Source organism: Polistes fuscatus, unplaced genomic scaffold (assembly GCF_010416935.1).
Source record: "Polistes fuscatus isolate 324 unplaced genomic scaffold, CU_Pfus_HIC Scaffold9, whole genome shotgun sequence".
Classification (NCBI taxonomy): domain Eukaryota; kingdom Metazoa; phylum Arthropoda; class Insecta; order Hymenoptera; family Vespidae; genus Polistes; species Polistes fuscatus.
The window spans coordinates 2,655,233-2,678,750 of record NW_025113173.1 but is presented as its reverse complement, the minus strand read 5'-3'; the positions used below and the strand labels follow the sequence as shown (position 1 = coordinate 2,678,750).

At 30.8% G+C, this 23,518-nt stretch overlaps 1 protein-coding gene across 1 annotated transcript in view; it reads left to right on the top strand.

The window, feature by feature from the left end:
- LOC122525558 (fasciclin-2) overlaps nt 1-23,518 on the top strand; it is a gene marked incomplete in the record, with an annotated part of 110,473 nt that overhangs the window by 56,802 nt on the left and 30,153 nt on the right.

The following is a 23,518-nucleotide window of genomic DNA, read 5'->3' as shown; positions in this document are numbered from 1 at the left end:
TTAAAACGTTTCCGTTCAATGGCAAACCGGAAGAACAGTAGAAAATATAGAGAGAGAGAGAGAGAAAGAAAGAAGAGGGTTCGCACAAACAAAAAAAGCCGCTTCGGTACGGTGCAAAAACTGACACGAGTAAATGGGTGAGGGGAGGAGGGTGGATGGAGATAAGGGGTTTTAAAGGAGAGGTAGAGAGATAATTCCGAGGAAATTCATATCGTGTCAAATGACAGAGATACCATGAAGAGGAGGAGGATGAGGGGGAGGGACACACAATCATCGATGAGAGAGAGGAGACATTTGATCGTTTCGAGCAAACGGAAACGTTACGTTGTAGGTTGTGTTGTTCTCTGTGTGCATGTGTATATGTGTGTGTGTATTTTTCATATGCAATCGATCTATTTCAACATGTTATTCGTAACATATGTACATGCATTTGTTTCCCTCTCTTCTAAGGTTGCATATAAAAAAAAAAAAAAATAGCATTTTCATCGATAAAAGAATTGAGATCCGTTCTGACATGTCCAAAAGATATATATTTTGTCGATTCGATCAAATATCATCATCGTCATAGTAGTAGTAGTGGTTGGTAGTGGTGGTTGTTAGTGGGATGAGGGCTAAAATATCACCATTTTTCGACTATTTTTGACAGTTTTATTCTTATCACGTCGTGAACCAACGAACCGTTGGTACAATTTCAATAGCGCATCGAACGTGTAATGCCAAAATCAACATTCAGTGGGATGCTTGAAAATTCAAATGCGTTTCTGACGGTGGTGGTTTGTAGGGGGTGGGTTTGTGGTGGTGGTTGGTATTGGTGGTGATGGTGGTTGTGGTGATGGTGGTGGTGGTGGTGTATATATCTCTCTCTCTCTCTCTTTCATTCTCTTTGTCGGTAACTACGTGGTACGAAATTCAAAAAGAGAACACGGACAAAATATGTTTCATGTCTACTACGACTATTACTACTACTACTACTACTACTACTACTTTCATTCGTTAATATGTAAATATGCCGACAAGAGGGAGACGTCAATTTCCTGTCCAATTCTCAGATCGTCGATTATCTCGGAGTAAAAATCGTTTTACCACCACCGCCACCACCACACCCTCCCTTTTCTCGCTATAACCCACGAAGAAAAAGAAGGGGAGATGGGGAAGCAGGGGAGAGGGAGAGAAATAGAAATAAAAAGAATAGTAGTCCATCGACAATTCGTCACGATTTTTCATGTTAATCTTTATCCGTTCTCTCTATCGGAACAGTTTTATTATTATATTTCGTATACGTGTGTTCTATATACCATATATATTGATAGATAGATAGATAGATAGATAGATAAATCGTAGGGATATACATCTATTGACTTCTCTGAAGGGTGAGATTTTGTATTCGACGTAGAGAGCATAAATAAACGCATTTCTATCCTGCATTTTGATCTTTTACGAATATCAATGAAAATAATATATATATATATAACACAACGTTATATCAGAGTTATCTAGGAAATTATCTAGCAAATGACCATTATCTTTAGATGTATATGCTGTTGTATAATATATATATATATAACACAACGTTATATCGGAGTTATCTAGGAAATTATCTAGATATTTTGATCTTTTACGAATATCAATGAAAATAATGTATTATATATATAACACAACGTTATATCGGAGTTATCTAGGAAATTATCTAGCAAATGACCATTATCTTTAGATGTATATACTTTTGTATAATATATATATTCTTTTCAATCTTCTCACGTATCAAATACAAAACGAAACGTCTCTGACATATTTGTGTGGATCTTATGGGGAGTGTGTGTATATATATATATCTCCCCATTAAATTTCTTTCCCATATCCAGAAGAGATTGCTATGGTACGAGAATGTGTGCAATACGTAACACTCCTCTTTTATAGGGGGGTCCCTATGCGCTTGTTATAAATTGTACCAGCGAGAAGTTGAATGTTTCCACTGTTTTTCTGTTCATTCTCTCTCTTATTCTCCCTTCCTCCCTCTACTCCTCCTCCTCCTCCTCTTCCTCCTTCTCCTCCTCTTGCTTCCTCACTCTTTCTCTCTCTCTCTCTCTCTCTCTCTCTTTTTTTTCTTTTTTTTTTTTTTTTCGTGGTGTATTACCTTTCTCGTGAGAACATTCCATGTTCTCTCGAGTAAAGTGCTTTAGCAACGCTACGTTACTCGTTAACGTTAGTTCGTTCGTTTCGTTTCGTTTCGTTTTCATTGAAATTTCGTTTTTACGGATTTTTCTACAGTACTACTACTACTACTACCTATATTTCCACTCTCTGTAAAACGTCACGTTCGAGAAACAAAAGGAAGGTGTGGGAGGAGGAGGGGGTAGGTACTACGTATAGGATATTATAAATGAACCACTCAGTTGAAACAAATCGATTTAATCGTTGAAATAGAAAAAAAAAGATACAAAAAAGAAGATAGAGAAAATTGATTAAGTTTACGTATATCAATTGGTAGTATCGGTAATTATGATGTGTCCTACAAAAAAGAAACGAACGATCGAATACATTATTCAGATAAATCGTAAAATAATTTCTCAGTGATGTAATTATATAACTATTACACCATGAATTATTCGCGAACTATCGTAATATGTTATTTGAACATATAATGTATATAAAATATTAATTAATCGATTATACACGAAAGAACCTGAGAGAATTTTCATATAAAATTATATATATATAATTTTATATGAAAATATAAATATAAAAAAATAAATATAAAAAATATATATATATTTAATAAATATAAAAAATAATAAATATATATAAATAATAAAATAATAATATATAATAATATATAATAATATATAATATATAATTATATTATAATATAATTTATATTATATATTATTTTCAAATTTATATTATATATGTAAATAATAAAAATAATAAATATATAAAAAATAATAAAATAATAAATATAAAAAATTTTTAATAAATATAAAAAATATATATATGAAAAATATATATGATAAATTTTTTTCAATTTTGTTGACACCACCATCAGTCCACCACCAGTCCACCACAACAATATCACCACAACACTGCGTCGTCATAAAATTATCGACACGTTAAATACAATGATCGTTAAATCAAAATAATTTTTTTACTTAAATATAAACATTTTCTTTCGTACGAATAATCAAGTGTTTATGAAAAAAATAAAAAAAATAAAAAAATGGAGAATAAACGTTAATAGAAATGAATATTCAATCGTTTTCGAATTACGCGAACAACAGCAACAACCGAAATTATTTATTCTTCATCCCTCTGGCCATTCTCGAGACGACGATGAGGTTGGAGGGGGGAGGGTCACTTTTGTAGGGACCATAAATAATCGCAAAGAACGAGAAGAAGATGAAGAATAATAAGAATAAGAATAAGAAGTTAGCAGCACAGAGGCGGACGTCGCTAAACGAAAGAGCAATCAGAGTTCGTAGGCAGACAATGAGAGAAGAGGGTTGTGACTTTAAAGGATGTATCGAGTTAATGACAATGGCGTGCCATTTGCATTGCAGCTGACATTGCTGTGTATTATTGCTGCTGCTGCTGTAACTGCTGGTGCTGTTACTGCTGCTGCTATACTGCGTTGTTCACTTCGAGCTCTCGTGAGCCTCGAGGAAGCTGATAAGTACCTTCATGTACGTGTCTCTTGATCGTAGATGAGTTCGTAGGCGTGTGCCTACGAGCATGAGATTGTTGTGTAACGTTGAACTATTAGAAAGACCAGACAGAGACAGAGAGAGAGAGAAAGAGAGATAAATAACTACCCTTAAGCTTTGTTCCTCGAGTAAATCGTGCACAAATTACGATCTAAGGAAATTAGATCTTGTATAATCGATCGTGTCGAGTTTAGTTAAGTTTCAATGGTTCTAGTTTCATTATGTTATTAGAAATTATTGATTACTATATGCATAGAATTTTGGTATTCTTTTATATTATGATATTGAATTATTCTATGAATTGATTAGAATTTTATTGAATTTTTTAAATATTTGTTGTGATGATTCCAAAGTAGGAATACAAAAGAATTTATTGAACCCTTCAACATGGCGAGGGGTAACGTTTGTGATGTAAGGAAATTAGGTATAATCGATCGTGTCAAATTTAGTTAAGTTTCGATGGTTCTAATTATACTATGTCATTAGAAATTATTGATTATTATATGCATAGAATTTTGGTATTTTTAATATTATGATATTTAATTATTCTATGAATTGATTAGAATTTATTGAATTTTTTAAATTTTTTGTGATGATTCCAAAGTAGGAATACAAAAGAATTTATTGAACCCTTCAACATGGCGAGGGGTAACGTTTGTGATGTAAGGAATAGGTATAATCGATCGTGTCGAGTTCAGTTAAATTTCAATGGTTCTAGTTTCATTATGTTATTAGAAATTATTCATTATTATATGCATAGAACTTTGGTATCCTTTAATATTATGATATTGAATTATTCTATGAATTGATTAGAATGTTAATGAATTTTTTAAATATTTTTTGTTATGATTCTAAAGTGGAAGTGCTACAGAATTTATTGAACCCATCAACATGGTGAGGGTAACGTTTGTGATGTAAGGAAATTAGTCGAATTTAGTTAAGTTTAAAATGGATCTAATTTCATTATGTTATTAGAAATTACTGATTATTATATGCATAGGACTTTGGTATTCTTTGATATTATGATATTGAATTATTCTATGAATTGATTAGAATGTATTGAATTTTTTAAATATTTTTTGTGATGATTTTAAAGTTGGAATGCAAAAGAATTTATTGAACCCATCAACATGGTGAGGGGTAACGTTTGTGATGTAAGGAAATTAGTCGAATTTAGTTAAGTTTAAAATGGATCTAATTTCATTATGTTATTAGAAATTATTGATTATTATATGCATAGAACTTTGGTATCCTTTGATATTATGATATTGAATTATTCTATGAATTGATTAGAATTTTATTGAATTTTTTAAATATTTTTTGTTATGATTCTAAAGTAGGAATGCAAAAGAATTTATTGAACCGTTCAACATGGTGAGGGGTAACGTTTGTGATGTAAGGAAATTAGTCGAATTTAGTTAAGTTTCAATGGTTCTAGTTTCACTATGTTATTAGAAATTATTGATTATTATATGCATAGAACTTTGGTATCCTTTGATATTATGATATTGAATTATTCTATGAATTGATTAGAATTTTATTGAATTTTTTAAATATTTTTTGTTATGATTCTAAAGTGGAAATGCAAAAAAATTTATTGAACCGTTCAACATGATTAGCGGTAACGTTTGTGATGTAAGGAAATTAGGTATAATCGATCGTGTCGAGTTTAGTTAAGTTTCAATACTCCAGTTTCACTATGTTATTAGAAATTATTGATTATTATATGTGTAGAACTTTGGTATCCTTTGATATTAAGATATTAAATTATTGTATAAACTGATTAGAAAGTTATTGAACTTTCTTGTAAATTTGTTTATGATACCAAAGAAGAAATGTAAAAGATAATAATAATAATAATTTATTCTACCCTTTCAATATAGTGATAACTTATGTGAACTAAGGAAATTAGGTATAACCGATCGTCTGAAGTTTAATTAAATTTCAATGCTCCAGTTTCTCTGTGTGATTAGAAATCACTGATTATAGGTGTTTAGAACTTCAGTCTGTTCTTTGATAATGAGATATTACATTCTTGTAAAAAGTAGTCTGATTAGAAATACTTGAATTAATCGAATGATTTATTTTTTATTCATGCTTTTCTTTTTATTTTTTTATAACTACCCAAAGAACAACAAATGCATAAGACACACGATGATTGACAAATCGTTCAAATTTCTGGTACAATTTGATAACATAGAATCGGTTGTTCTTCTATAACGTCGAATGACTTTGTTACTCATTTTTTATTTTTTTTTTTAATTTTTTTTATGACCCTGAAACAACAAATGGAAAAGACAATAATTTATCGTACCCGTCAGCATCGTGATAACGCATTGTAAAATATATAATACCTCATACGCACAGTCCAGCAGCAACAGCGTCACCGGAGAAGTGACGCTCGTAAAAAAAGAAAATGTCAACCCTTTCTTTTTATTGGAAAATAAAACAAAACACAATACTGGCAGGCCTGTCTACCTACCTGTATGACGTACATTCATACATACGTGACTTCGATGCTGGTAGCATCTAGTGTCCTCGTGCTAACCACCGAAAAGCAATATAATCACGCATCGTTGAATAAAATTCGACTGGAAAAATAAAAATGCAAGAGAGAGAGAGAGAGAGTGTCATTGTCCTTTCCTTTCTTTTCATTTTTGTTTCTTTCATTACTTTTTATACGATGCAATGCATAAAGTGTATGTGCATTTGAGAAAGAGAAAGGAGAGAGAGAGAGAGAGATATTGCAATAAAAAGAGAATATTTTATAAAGGAACACGTTTTACTTTTGAAAACGTTTTTGAAAATTAGCCAAATCCTTCGTATAACACGAAACGTAATGAGAAATTTTGTTCAATGGGAAAACAACACAATAATCTTCTTTTGATATTTATGCATTCAAATTTGCATATACGCAGTTGAATTTTTGTAAATTTCATTTCATTTATGTTTGTATCAAACAAACGTATATATTTATTTTTAAATATTATTTTTCGCAGAAATAAATATAATTGAAATGAATAGAAAATATTTTTTTATAAAACAATTTGCTCGTATACTGTCTAACGAATTCGGAACACAAGGTAAAAAAGTAAAATCTAAATTTGTATATATATAAATGTTTGATATATCTTAATTATTCATTTTTAATAATTATATTTTTCTTCACATTATTTTAAATAATATAATATTGTAAATTACACTTTTCGACTACATACAAAATATATTAATATTATATAAATATTAATAAAATTATATAATATATATTAATATTATAATATTAATATAATATAATATATTATATTATTATATATGATATTATTATATAATATTATAATATATATTATATAAATATTAATATTATATAAATATTAATATTATATAAAATATTTCTTAATAATTCCTCTTATTCCCATAAGAAAAAACTAACTATACAATTAACACCTATTATACAGGTGTGCGTTACGCGTGGAATATACATCAAGAGGAAACATTTGTTAATCACTATTTGAGTCACGTGAATTCGATCGAAAACTATTATCAAATGTTTCATTCGTGAAGATGCATTTAACAGATACTCGAACGATATGATGCGATGATCGTAGCAATGAATTGTAAATTGACGCCTATGGATAAAGCATGTGACATATGTTTCATATACATTCAACCATAATACCACTATAGTTACAAATATACGTATACAGTAAAAATGTGTGTGTATAGGAGGACTCTACAGTAAATGTGTAGAACCATACAAACGGGGTCAGTTGCCCGGAAGAAAGAAATAAGGGCTCGATTGCTATAACGTTCGTACATACTAGAACGAAATGTTCACGTTGAGAGGAGAATTCATAGTTCACAGTTCATTGTTCATCGTTGTCGTCATGTCATCGTCGTCGTCGTTGTTATAGTATTTCCGTATCCATCCGCGTATTATGACCGATCGTGGATTAGGTTTCTTTCATTAAATATAGTAGTAGCAAGGGTATTCTGTGGAATGGTGGTGGGGTGAGGTAGGGTGTAGGGGGAGGGTTGGAAAGGGATCTTGACGTTTCTGGCAGTCACATTGCTTTATAATTGACGTTTCTCGGGGGTGAACTAGTAAGCTATACTATTCTCTACCATATGTATATATGTATGTGTGTGTGTGTATGTGTGTGAGAGAGAGAGAGAGAGAAAGACTGGAGGGTAGACCCTAGGTCCAGAAAAGGGAAAGGGAGAAATTGAGATTGACAGTTAATTTCGTCGTCCTCCTCTGCATTCTGTGTGCTGCCTGCTTGCTTGCTTGCTTGCTTGCTTGCTTCCCCTCCCCCTACCCACCCCCCCGTATTGCTGCTGTTGTTGGTGCACAGGGTGGTCAGAAATTTCGAAGCGTCGAGATTGACCTTACGCTTGATTGGAGAAAATCCAACCAACCACCGAAGAGAGAGAGAGAGAGAGAGATTATTCTCGTTGAAGGAACATTCTATGGGGGATAGTAAGAATCACCGTTTATGGTATGATTTCAGTTGGTGTACGTTAATGGTGAATCCATTTTTCTCAAACCACAGTTTAAGGTACACTTTTAAACGTAATCTTGTTCGTTGCATCGTTTCCTTTTAGTTTCTTTTATATTTTTCTTTTTTTTTTATCACGAAACAAATCGAGCAGAATTAAAAGGGTTTTAAATTTAAGGACAATGATATATTACTTTTCTTTATATAACTTTAATATTATATATATATTTTAATATTTTATTAATAAGTATTATTATATTATATTATATAAATATTATTATTTATTAAAAAAGGGAACATTAATGTAGGGAAAGAAAGAGTCAGATAAAAAAAAACCCATAGTTGATTAACAATTAAACGAAATTATGGATATTTTTATTACGAAACAAATCGAGCAGAATTAAAAGGGTTTTAAATTTAAGGACAATGATATATTACTTTTCTTTATATAACTTTAATATTATATATATATATGTGTGTGTATGTATTTTAATATTTTATTAATAAGTATTATTATATTATATTATAAATATTATTATTTATTAAAAAAGGGAACATTAATGTAGGGAAAGAAAGAGTCAGATAAAAAAAACCCATAGTTGATTAACAATTGAACGAAATTATGGAAGATTTTAATGTTAATTAATGTGTGTGTATGTGATTATGATTGTATTAGAATCAATTTTTAATATCCATTAAAATAATCTATTAATATACTTCGAATATTTAAAAAATGTTGATCTGATATTTGAAAAATAATTCAAAATATTAACAGAGTACATTAGAGTGTTAGATATACGTTAAATAATTATTAATTAAATAAAAGAAATGTATATTATAGTTAAAAAAACATGAAATATAAGTTTGACGTATTCTTCAGTTAAAAATTCACCGTTAGATTGGCTCTCATTGTTCTCTATGAATGTTTTCTTATTGAATATTGTTTATATGGCTTTATTGTATACGTGTATATGTGTGTGTAGCGTTCGGAAAGTCATATAAACAATATTCAATAAAAGTACTTTACACAGAGGACAACGAGTCAGTTTACTTTCGGATTTCGAACAGGACGGTACGTCGAAGTTATACACAGTGCTTTAAAATTACAATATACATTTTCTACGATTAATTAACAATCATTTGGGGTATGTACATTTACACATATACATTATTTTATATATATGTGTTATTATAATATTATATATATTAATAAAGTATAACACAGTACTTTAATTACTTAAAACACATATAATTAATATACTTATTAATTAAAATGATTTTATATTCTTAATTACATATTCACACACACATATTAAACACAATTATCAAATACAGTACACTGTACTTGACTAATATTTAGAATTGTTTTAACTAATATTACATTTGTTTAAATATTCCTGGCTCTAATGATAACTTATAATTGATAATTTTTATTCAACAATAATAACAATGAAAAATATTACAAAAGATACTTCGTTGTATTATATATGCGAATGAATTATTTTTCCACATGATTAATTACAAGTTTCACTTTTATCTTGCGTAGGTGGTGCTACTAACAATATTTTATTTTTTTATTCACACGAATATATATTTACTTAACGTTATATATGAATATTTAAACAATTATTTATTATTCAAAGCAATATATCAAATTGATTATTATCTGCGTTATATTTTAATATAATATAACTTTGATTAAATATATACAACCAATTAAATAACCAATTAAATAAGAATATTAATAAATTAATGTAAATAGTCAATGAAATATTTAGTATTTTAAAAGAGTAATACGAGATATATCAAAATTAAAGAACAAATTTATTAAAATCTTGTAGAGTCCCTGGTGGCCTTTTTTCCGGTTTTACGGTATTCGCAAAAAAAAAAAATTATTCTCGTTTTCGGCACGAGTGAGATGATGGGAAGGGTAGGATGGTGGGTAGTGTGCTTTTAATCTCAGCAACGGTCCCTGTGAAAACTTCTCTTGGATAACCAGCTAAAGGGTACACACGGAAAGCCTCTGACATGACCTTTTAAAAAAAAAAAACTGAAGCCTTGGATTACGCAAAGAGAAAAGAGAAAATTAAGTTAAATCTACTCTAACGCTCAATTTACTTCAGTTTCCTTTTTATATGTGCCTTCTTATGATATTTTCACGTTGATGAGAAAAACTTGAATCACTTATTACCGTACAGATCTACTCATCAAACTTTTTTTCATCAACCATACCCCCCGTTATACTACGTTCGTTACATTAACATTGGTTTAAAATTAATAACGATTAAAAATAAAAATAAAAGTTCACAGTGTTTTGGAAAATAATTGGATGAGTACGTGGGAGGGTGGGAGGGAAGGAGGGGTGTATTTAATAAAACATTAAATACGATCCTTAGGTTTTTGTTTTTATGATCAATTTGAAATATTAGCAACAAATTATAATTATATTAAATGATTAAAAATTATATTAATATTATATTAACAGAGATTGATTATGGTTGAGATATAAAGGGGACGAATAAATAAATCATAAGTTGCATATTACGACGACTATAACGAACAAACGTTGCGATATTATTCAGGGTTTTATGATCAATCCCGAAAATGATGATAATGATAGGGGTTGTTTTTTTAGGATAAGAGTAAAATTTCTTGTCAGTCAATTTGAAATACTAACAACAAATTATAATTATATTAAATGATTAAAAATTATATTAATATTATATTAACAGGAGGATTGATTATGGTTGAGATATAAATGGGGACGAATAAATAAATCATAAGTTGCATATTACAACGACTATAACGAACAAACGTTGCGATATTATTCAGGGTTCCTGTTAAAATTACTCTTCGATCTTTTACAATTTTTTTGGAAGTTACTTTATCGTTGAGAAAACTTATCTCTCGCCAAGGATCGTTAATTAAGTTAAACATCGGCGGCTATGGTGGTGGTGGTGGTGATGGTGTGGGTGGGTTTGTCTTTACAGTTTTCTTAGATTTATTATTATCAGAGAGGGAAAATTTTAACTGGTCGGATTTAATTAGACACCCACGAATAGAGGAACCATTCGCCCTGTGTGTTTCATTTTCTCTTTTTTACCACCCCCTCCTCCTGGGGCCACCCTGGCCCCTCTTCTACGAAAACTTTTCTCATTTCGGCGTGAAACTTGCAATCTAATGTTTTGTCTTTATTCATTTTCTTTTTCCCTTTTCTTTCTTTCTTTCTACTTACTATAGAATAATATTTATTTAATAATACTTACTACCTATGGGGTGGGAAAAAAAAATATTTTTATGTTTCTCTTTCTATTATTTCAGGAATAATATCTCGCGATTATAAATATTCATGTTCGTTCGTTCGTTTCCACGATCGAAAGTGAAATATGTACAATTTGATTTTTCCATAAAATAAAGATGGGGGATAAAAGAGGATAAAGAAGAAATAGGGGGATGATAGAAAGAGAAAAATAAAAAAATAAAACGGATGAACTCGGTGCGTAATTACCTGACGGTCCTGTATACGCACTGCTACTCGTCATATTTATATTTGTATTTTTATTTTTTTATTAATAATCCCTACGTAAAAACACGATTTATTGGATTATATTATAAATATGGAAAATAGGAAGTATATATATATATTTTTTTTTTATTAAAAAATCGTCATCTCCATATTTTAAATGCGATTTTTTTCATAAGCTTCTACCTTTAACGTAACAGTATTTTCACTTATAAACGGTAAAACGATCAAATAATTTGCAGTATCAAACAGACGAGCCAAAGTTTTCCTTTTCAAAAATATAAAACGGTCGAAATTTGAAAATAACAACGAGCAGTTAATAATAAAAATACGATTCGTATGAAAACACTTAATGGCCATTATCTTTTTTGTTAATTTATTTATGCGAAAAACGTGATTTGAAAAATTTGTTAAATCAAATAAGTTCAATATTAAATATCATTAAATAGAATATTTTATAAAAATAAATATTACATACATATATTCGTAATAAAACAGAAATTAAACGTATTTATAACGACGATCAAACTCGTTCAAAATTAGTTTTTTATTAACATTTAGTATATACTTGTCATTTAAAATAAAAATTAATAAAAATTTGCCATTCATGTAAGTTCAATATTAAATATATCATTAAATAGAAAATTATTAAAAAGAAGAACACATATATTTTTTCGTAATAAAACACTGAAAAATGAAACGTATTCGTCACGACGATCAGTAAAATTCGTCGTACACAATTAACATTTAATATATTTGTCATAAAAAAAAAACAAAGAAAAAAAAGAAGAATAATTAAAATGTGCCATTCGTGCTATAATATAAAAATATAATTATAATATAAAATTATAATTATAATAATTATTATTAATAAAATTAAATATTAAAATTATAATTATATAATTATAATTATAATAATTATTATTAATAAATTAAATATTAAAATTATAATTATATAATTATAATTATATAAAATATAAATATAAATATAAAAAATAAATATAAATATAAATATAAATATAAACAAAATATAAAATGATAAAAATATAAATATAAATATAAAATAATAATATAAATATAAATAAAAATATAAAATACTAAAAAAATATAAATATAAATATAAATATAAAAAATAATATAAAAAATATATATCATTAAATAAGAGAACGTGTGTGTTTTGTATATATAATAAAAAAAAATAAAACATAATCATCGTGCATAAATAACATTATCAAAGATTCAAAATCAAAATCGATAATTTCCCATTCTTGATTTTATGCGTAACGCGTGCGACCGATAAAAAAACGCTTCCGACTATAGTTACTTCTTCGACTTTTTTTATAGTCTTTTTAAAAACGTGATAAAGAAGAAAGGAGGTAGGGGGAAACGGGGGATGGAAAAAAAAGAAGAGGAGAAAAGAAAAAGAGGGTTGACAAAAAAGATAGGATTTCTTATCTAAAAAGACCTTACCAGTTTCTTCCTCCCTTTTTTAGTTTTTGTCTCCCTCCTATCCTATCCTCCCACCTTCGCACCCCCTCCCTCTTTCCCTCCCGCCCTCGTGGGTGACTAAGAAAAGGTACGAAAAACCAGAGACGGAATGCGAAATGGCAGCTGTGCTGCTGTTGCGGTGCTTTTCCGCGTTGAAGAATTTAGAATGAAAACCTCGAGAAGAGAAAGTTATTGGGGTGAAGGAGGGTGGAGGGGTGGGTGGAGGGGGGTGGGAAGACCTCGCGAAAAGTCCCGCGAGTGAATTATTTAAGTCTCCTGGCCCATCTTAACCAACGATCCTATTTTTCCTCCCTCTTCTTCTTCTTCTTCTTCTTTTTGTTTTGGTTCGTTCAACCCTCGACTTGCTTGCTGGTGGTGCTGCTACCACCCCCAACCAACCAACCAACCAACCAACCCCGTTACCGCTTTGAGTTCTCGAAGGAAATTTAATTTTGTCCCTCTTCGAGAAGTAGAAACAGCCTTTCTTCTTCTTCTTCTTCTTCCTCTTCCTCTTCTTCCTCTTCTTCCTTTTTCTTTCTTTTCTTTCTTTTATCTTAATCTATATTTCTTCCCCTAAAGAACCCACTCATCTTCGTTGCCTTTCCTTTTTTGTTGTTCTCCTTTTTTCTTTTTCTTTTCTTTTCTCTCTTTCTTTTTACTCTCTGTTTCTCTTGCTAACCCTAGAAATCGTTTTTAATTGGCCCTAACGAGACCGTTTAAAGAGAAGTCTTTTAACAAAATACTCGACCTATCGAGTGAACGAAAGAGGGGAAGAAAAATGAAATAAAAATTATCTCTCTCTCTCTCTTTCTCTCTCTTTCTCTCTCTTTCTCTCTCTCTCTCTCTCTCTTTTCTGTTTTCTTTTTCTTTTTTTTTTTTTTTTTTTTTAAAGGACTCTTAGCAGAATATTGATAAACCCTTTTTAAGTTAGTTCTCCTCGTTGTGTTGGGTGCATTAAATTTCATCTTTTAAATTCGTTGGCAGTGACAGGAATATCGAAGGGAGGAAAATATTCGGTGCTAGAAAAAGATCTCGGAATATCAAGAGAGAGAGAGAGAGAAAGAGAGAGAGAAACAGTCTCTTTTTATCGATTCGAAACAGAGAAAGAATTTATGATGTAATTGAATAGAACCAATAAATCGGATTCAAGGTTTATACCATTCGGACGTAGAAGCAACGTTCGATATACATATCTGTCTCTCTCTATGTGTATATATGTGTGTTGTGTGTGTATGTGTGTGTATGTGTGTGTATGTGTGTGTATGTGTGAGCTCGTGAAAAGCATAGAAAAGAGTTACGCGTACAAATTCGTTTTACATATTTGCTACGTTTGAAAGTGGATGTGATATACCATTTTAGAATTTTTTGTTTCTTCATTTTCTTTTTCTTCTTTCTTTTTCCTATATCATTTCTTTCTTTATATTAATCCTCCCTGTCTTTGTTCTTAAAGTCTCGTAATTGAAGCAGAACGTTTACCCCCCCTCCCCTCCCCAGTCGAGCCCAGCCTCTTCGTTCCTTTTCCTTGATTTCAAATGTAATCAATCTTCTTTACTATATTTTTTCTTTTTCTTTTTCTTTATTTTCTTTTCTCTCTTTCTTTTCTTTTTTTTTTTTTTTTTTTTTTTTGAATCCAAGTAGTCGGAGTTTGAAGATTTATTAGAAATTCTCTTCTACGTTTATAACAGTTTTCTTCGTTTCTCTCTTTGAGAACTTGCGCGAACGTGACGTTTAATAATAAATGAAAATACTCGTTGAAAACGAGTTTTTCTTTAGCTTTTTATATTTTTTTTTCTTTTTCTTTTTTATCGTCGCCCATTGCCATTGCTCGCTTGAGAATATTGTGTTGCAATAGGGTGAGGTGGGGTGGGGGAAATAAAACGAATAGATAGAAAGAGAGTGAGAGAGAGAGAGAGAAAAGGATGGAAACTACGCGTAAGGAACAAAAATACTAGTGAGAATTGTCGAGTAGTAGAATTTTCGTTGAAAATTTGTTTCTATTTGACTGAAACTTTAAAAACTTTCTCGCAGTCGTATGGAAAAAGAGTAATAGTAGTAATAGTAAAAGAAGAACAAGGAGTAGAGAAAGAGGAAGAGAGGAAGAAAACGTGCACGAAAACAAGAAAATATTTCATATCCGAGAAATAGAGAGAGAGAGAGAGAGAGAGAGAGAAATATATCATCCATCAACTTTGTTATCGCGAGTGAAATGATGCATGAAATTCGATTATTTATTTTTCCTCTCCCCCCTCCCCCACCCCTCTGTTATTTTTCTTTTCTTTCGAGACATTTGAAATAACATTTTTATTCTTAAAAAGTTTTAAGTTAAATCACATTTTGTATATATATATGTATATATATAAGAAAATCACTCAACTTTTACTTTAAAGTCTGATTTCGTGTTATCTTGATCTCTTTCTCTCCTTTACTATCTCTTTCTTGAATGAATGAAGGAACAAGGAAAGGAAAGGAAAGGTTTGTCTCCTTGAAGCTGAATTTCCCGGGCTGGTGAACATACCCTCAAGGGTATAACGTTTCTCTAAAGTTCAGTTAGACTATAACAAGCAGCATACCCACCCACCACCATACCACCACCACCACCACCACCATACCACCGCCATCTCAGTCACTCCTTGGAATCAAGTTTCGCAGCTTCTCCTTTTAGTTTAGGAAAATTGCTGAATTCTACTAGCAAGTAGAATCGGACTTACGATGGTGTGGTATATACTTGGACGACATATACTCTTCTCTCTCTCTCTTTCTGTCTCTATCTCTCTCTCTCTTTACTCGTAAACTAGTCAGCCTGAAGATTTCGAATGCATCTTCCTCCCTCCTACCCTCAAGATATACGAACTTCGAAACTAGTCAAACGAATACACACAATATATATATATTTGTGTGTATGTGTGTGTGTGTATGTATGGAAGTACTTACTCGTGTACTATTTCCTTTGATATCCATTCACATTTCATTTATCTCTAATTTCAAGTCTCTCATCATGTTCTCGTTTAACGTAGAATCCAACATTCGCTCGATTTTCTTTTTTCTTAAAGTAATCTAAATTTCATCTCGTTTTTAAATTGATAGAAAAAGAAAAAGAAGAAGGAAGAAGAAATATTAAAAATCAAAAGATTTGTTCTTTTTTTTTTTTTTTTTTTTTTTTCTTTTTTTACCAAACGAGACTGAATTTAAATCTACCCTCCAGAGTTTAGTAGCTTTAGTTTTTTCCCCCCATAATGCAAAGAGTAGAAAAAGTAGGGGAAGGAAAAGGTATCACCTAAATTCCAAGTGTCAGAAAAACGTGTCGGCACCAAAAGAAAAGAAAAGAAAGAAAGAAAGAAAGAAAGAAAGAAGGAAAATGAAAAAGAGAGAAAGTGAGAGGATAGATTGAAAGAAAGAAAGAGAGGAAGAGTAGGAGGAGGGGGGGAAGTGGGTGGGTTCCACAGAAGCTCTTCTTCTTCTTCGTGAGCTTTTGGAACAACGAAAAGTGGGCATGAGAGGAGTGGGGATGAGTGTGAGGGTGGGTGGGGGTGGTCGTGGGTAGTGAATTACGACTTGTACCGTCTAAACGAAGGGTGTGTTAGAGAAAGGGAGATATGGGAGATGAAAGATGAGGGAATAATACAGAAGGAGAACCCAAAAGGAAGAGGAGGAGGGAGAAGGGAGGGGTGGAGGGTGGAACCTTTGCGAAAATCGATGGAAACCATGCGTGTGTGTTGTATAGGTATTACCATTCGTGTATAGTTGGTAACCGTGTCTCTGAAGAGGAGACAAGACCGTGAATTAGGGGAAAATAGCTTTTAGTTCAGATACCTACTACTACTACAACTACTACGACTACTACAACTACCGGGATGGTAACAGTAGCGTCACCAGGTGCACGAGCAGTGACAGAAGGAAGGAAGGAATGGGGGGAAGGTGTACCGTTATATAGCAGAAACCCTTTTACCGAAATTGCTGGGTATCGCTTGAGCCTTTAGGTTGCTTGGATGTATATGCATTTTATCTTTATCTTCATTCTACATGCGTGTAGAGTCACGCAGCAGGTGTGCGTTCGTTTGTTCGTTTATTTATCGACAAATTGATATTCTTAATCGGTAATTAATTCATTATTTTCAAAGAAGTTTAATATAAATGGAAAATATTTCGTCGCGTGTAATAATTAACTTGTGTTATTATTTTTTATATATATATAAAATTGTATATTTTATAATTATTATATTTTTTTTTCTCTATTTATTTGAGTAATAGTATTATCAATTTTCTAGTATTTTTTGTGTTGATTACTTTCATTTATTATTAGAATAATTATGAAAAACATATATTTTTCGTTAATTTATTATTATTAGGTAGAAGAAAAAGAAATCCATTATTTTTACGTTTATTTCAAGACAAAAATAGTGGAGTTCTTTGTCCCCAATTTAATATTATAATTACGAACAATTTATGTTATATCTATTTCTATCAAACCAATCTTATTACTCATTTTACTTGAACTAGTGTTAATATGATTGATTCGAATAATATCAAATATTAAAATAAATTCATTTAAAAAAGAGTTACAAAAGAGAAGAGATCGTTGACTTAACAGAATACGTAAATAAATATAATACATATACGAATATTACATCACACGTATATATGTATATATGTTTATGTATATAAAAGTTTGTATGTAATATATGTTCGGTTCGGTCTAGTTGTAAAGAACATAAGAAAGAACAGAGAAAGAAATATATACGTTGGTTTGGTTGCACACACGCGTGTTCACGTGCACGAATCCAAGCGTGCAACTGCTCGAGTTCCAGCTCCTCCGTGTGCAATGCATTCGAGTAATGTGATAAACACGTGCAAACGGTGTAACGAGTAGAGTGTGTTGTGTGTCCCTGTGTTTCTTTCTCTAACTCATGAGAAAAAAAAGAAAGAAAAGAAGAGAGACAGCCGTGTGAGAGTGCGTGTACAAGAGAAAGAGAGAAAAGATTTGCATTTAACGAGATCGCTTTGAAGATACCGGTCGTTAGTAAACGAATAGCTCCGTGTAATTTTACGAGAGAGAAAAGAAAAAAATGGAGAAGGAAGAGGGGGAGGGGGAAAGGGTTAATCCTACACCTCTTTACGTGTCACCTTTAATGCACACGCTAGCAAATTAAACGAGCTTTTACCTCGTGCTTCGTGCGAAACTCTGGTTTGATCCTTCTTTGAATTTTTATCGAAGCTGGTAAACCTTTTTTTTTTTTTCTTTTTGCATAGATAAGCTTTGAAGAAAGTTAGAAACACAAGTTGGTTGATACGTTTACCTGAGATTTGTAATTAATAATAAATTTGTTTGTGTGTGTGTGTGATTATTAGTTGAATTTTTGTTTTTGTTTTTTTTTTCAAGTATGTATTGTAATTACAATTACTATTACATTGTATTTACGTGGATCGTGTTATTTGTTATATTTCGAAGAATTAAAATGATTAAATATTTATAAATTTAAATAAAAAAAAAAAAACGATAAACCTAGGAGACAGTTGCAATATATATTCAAACTTAAATTGCGATGTCTAACAATTTCTCAACAGTTTCCGGCCAACGAATTTTACTTAAACCCTTTGTTACGCCCTCATTACTTCCGTACCGTTGTTGGATCATGTTCGACCGGAAGCATACGTCCTTTTCGCGGGTTCGACTCAAAGTTCGTATCGCATGACCGGAACCTTTAGTAGGAAGAGGAAGTGGTTTCGATTCAAGATGATCGATACGTTCCCTTTATTCCCATATATTTTTCTTTTTTTTTTCTTCGATCATATTTTAAATTCGAATTTGTTATATTTGCCACCCCATTTAATCCAGTAGATAAATCAGCAATCTTTAATACGAAATATAAAAGCCATTTGGAAGGAACATTTAACATTTCAAAATTATCAAAATGAAATCTAAATGATTGAATAAAATTAAAATTAAATAAAAAAAACAAAAGAAAGAAAAGTAAATAAATCAAATTTACTATTCTTTTGTTTCTTTTTTTGTTATAGAAATGAACGTATTTTATTACTAATAGTAAATCAGCAATTTTTAATACAAAATATAAAAGCCATTTGGAATGAACATTTAACATTTAACATTTCAAAATTATCAAAATGAAATCTAAATGATTGAATAAAATTAAAATTAAATAAAAAACAAAAGAAAAAAAGTAAATGAATCAAATTTAGTATTCTTTTGTTTCTTTTTTTTGGTTGTAGAAATGAACGTATTTTATTACTAATAATAAATCAGCAATCTTTAATACGAAATATAAAAGCCATTTGGAATGAACATTTAACATTTAAAAATTATTAAAATGAAATCTAAATGATTGAATAAAATTAAAATTAAATAAAAAAAAACAAAAGAAAGGAAAGTAAATAAAACAAATTTACTATTATTTTGTTTCTTTTTTTTTTTGTTATAGAAATGAACGTATTTTATTACTAATAATAAATCAGCAATCTTTAATACGAAATATAAAAGCCATTTGGAATGAACATTTAACATTTAAAAATTATTAAAATGAAATCTAAATGATTGAATAAAATTAAAATTAAATAAAAAAACAAAAGAAAGAAAAGTAAATAAATCAAATTTACTATTCTTTTGTTTCTTTTTTTTTTGTTATAGAAATGAACGTATTTTATAACTAATAACAAACCAGTCGATTGTAATTGGTTGGATAAAAATGTGATATGAATTAATTTATCGTCAGTCATATAATGTTAATTAATTATAATTATATAGGTATATATATCTTACTTTGTCTCACTTTGTTATGTCATCCGACATTTTTATCGTATTCCTCCCAGTCCTTCTCAACGAACGATGTAGGAAATGTTGTCTCTCTTTTTCTCCTCTCTCTCTCTCTCTTTCTTTCCTCTCTTTCTATCCGGTAATTTGCGGCGTTACCGCTGATTTATAAGGCTTCTCCACGTTACACCTTCTTCCTACGCATCCATCAGATTACCATCCTGCCAAGTACCACCAAGCTCATTTCTCATACCACCTTTGAAGCTTACCATTGTCTATTCAAACGATCCTTTTAATTAATTTCACATATTTTATATTTTATACTTAATCCCTAATCCTTTGTAGTTACTTACGAGAGTAATGATACGCATTAACGAATATAATATAATATAATAATAAAAAAAAATAATCGTATTGAGATCAGGTACCAACCATAGTTCGTATAAATTCGGACAGAAATTGCAAAATTATGATAAAATTATGATAGTCATTTCTTTTTTTTCTTCTTACGAATTAAATCTAAAGAAACGCAAATGAAATAATATTTTGATTGTTCGCGATTTAATCGTAGTGTTGGAAGTTAAATTAGATATTTTCATTTAGGATAAGAATTTTTTGTAGAATATTTAATCATAGCGTTGGAAGTTAAATTAGATATTTTCATTTAGGATAAGAATTCGAGATTGTGTCCTGTGTATTGTCGTTTGATCACATTAATGAGAAATTTTCGGATCGTTTCATTCGAGTTAAGCCTACCTCTTATATTGTATATCGAAGTTCCTTAATCGGTACAGTTTATCTAAGGGATTAGAACAGGGATAGGACATGGGACTACTACTCCCCTAATCGAGAAACTTTTGAAACTACTCAATGAGCCGAAGTATCCTTGATATCTTTTAACATCTTGGTTCGATGTATTACCTCTGGGGAGAATCAAAATATTTTCTTTTTTTATAGGCTTTCTATTCATCTATATGTTAATCTAATAAAGAACACGTATGCATTCAAGTGCAGTTTAAAGATTCCGGCCGATTATAATAATAAAAGTTACATTTCTATTTGTTTAATTTTTGTTATTTCAATTATTCATTTGATTATAATTTCATTTCACGCGGATGTGATTAAATATTTATCCATGTTAATTTATATATATAGATATATATATATATTATTACGTATTTATATTATTTTATTTATATTATTATGTATGTTATTTATTATATATATTAGTATATATATAATATTATATATAATTATTATATATTAGTATTATTATTATTTGTATATTATTATATTACATTTTTATTACGTTACAATTAACTATAATTATATTAAAAAGTAATATTAATTATATCATATCTAATATTAGTTAACATATATTATAAATTATTGTTATAATGTAATAATAATAATAATAATAATAATTATAATATCTTAAAAAAAAAATTATATATATATATATATCAATATTGCATAGAACTTTACATTTCATTTCTCGCGGATGTGATTAAATATTTATCCATGTTAATTTATATATATATATAAATTTATAATTATTATATATTTATTATTATTATTTATATTATTATATTATTACAATTACATTTTTATTACGTTACAATTAACTAATATTATATTAAAAAAGTAATATTAATTATATCATATCTAATATTAGTTAACATATATTATAAATTATTGTTATAATATAATAATAATAATATAATATTAAAAAAAAATTATATATATATATCAATATTGCATAGAAACCTTATCTTCAAAATACGTCATTCTCAAAGGCACTTAAAAAAAAAAATAAGTAAAGTACTCTCACAAAAAAAGAAAAAAGAGAAAGAAAAATGATAAGGAAAATGTGTTCTCTTGGAATCTCCAAAGTTTGGCAAGTAGGTAGAAAAGTAGTAGGGGGTAGATATGGTAGCAGGGAGGGGTAGGTGTAGGTAGGTAGATAGGTAGGTAGAGGTACGCGTATATCCGACAAAAATTCGAGGAAAGAAGAGCAGTAGAAGAAGAAGAAGAATAAGAAGGAACGAACGAACCCCAGCCCTCGTTCTTATCCAGCCAGCCAATTCGATATCGGAATTTGATCAAATCCTCCTCTCCTGCTGGCACCTTCTTTTTCCTCCTCCTCCTCCTCCTCCTCCCCTCAACCTCTCGAGTCACACAGAGCGTGCAACTCTGTCAGAAGAGTAGCTTGCAGGCCAACGAACGAACGAACGAACACATCATCCCCTTGGTATATCAACCCTCTACCCTCTCTCGTTCTGTTTCTCGAACCCCTCCTAGATCGAATTCTTCCAGCTCGAGTGACATGTCGGCAAGTTTACTCGACTACCCCGCTTCCTCCCACTCCCTTCTTCGTGCGTGCCACCCACGCGACAAACTCACACATATATTGACTGACGAGGAGGAATACGTTTGGTAACCAAACGAACCACCTCCACCTTCGAAAATACATAGACAGAAACGCCCACTGATGACACTTTGAAGCCAATGTACATTCACTCTCTATCGCTCTCTCTCTCTTCTCTTTGGTATACATACGCATATACATACGCATATATACACGTTCGGGTCGTAACAACAACAACAATAACGTTGGTCGCTTACACCGGCCGGTTCTCCGAGAAACCCCATGGCTTTTCCTAAAGCAGTCAAGGGGGGTTGGAGAAAGAGGATCTTACGGAATATATATAATATAATACATACACATATATATGTATATGTATGTACGTACGCGGGGAGAGTAGCTAAAATGGGCTGGGGGTGGTCTTCGTCGAATGGCCCCTAGGGTGGTTGTGCCAACAAACCCTAACTAACGTAAATAAGATGTCCTACGAGGGTACATCTCGCCCTCTAGCTACCTTACTCTATTCCCGAACATCTTGACTATAGTTATCTCTTTCTTCCCTTTCCATTCCCCCCCCCCTTCTCTATCTGGTATCTCGCTTATGGTCCGAAGACTACCAACCCTCCGGCCAATTATAGGATTTCTTCGCGAAAATTTACGGAATATAGATGATGATGATGATGATGATTTATATCTATCCTTATCTTTCTAACACTGTGTAGTGTACAGTCCTTCTTCATTCCCCTCCTCCCCCATAATAACAATTACCATACCCACGAATGAGTGCGCCCGTACGACGACGGAAACGATGATTCCGCGAATTTCACTGGCGAAAGGGCCAGCATTATAATGTACAACCTTCCCCTTCCCCCTTCCATCCGTCGTACCTTTATATAAGAGAGGAGGGGTGTTTAATGTGCTCGCAAAAGCAGAAATAACAACAGCAGCAGCAGTAGAAGCAGCAGGAAGAAGAGGAGCAGGAGGAGGAGGAATTAGTATCGCGAGGGTTAGAAATCGTTTTGTTCGATGACTCGTTTAAATTTGTTATAAACGATTATAGAATTTGATTTTGAATTTAGCTTACACGTGTGTTATCTTCTCAAAAGAGAAAGAGATAGAAGATGAAATATATAGATAGATGAATTTGCTTACACCACCATAATTATCATCACCACCACTACTACT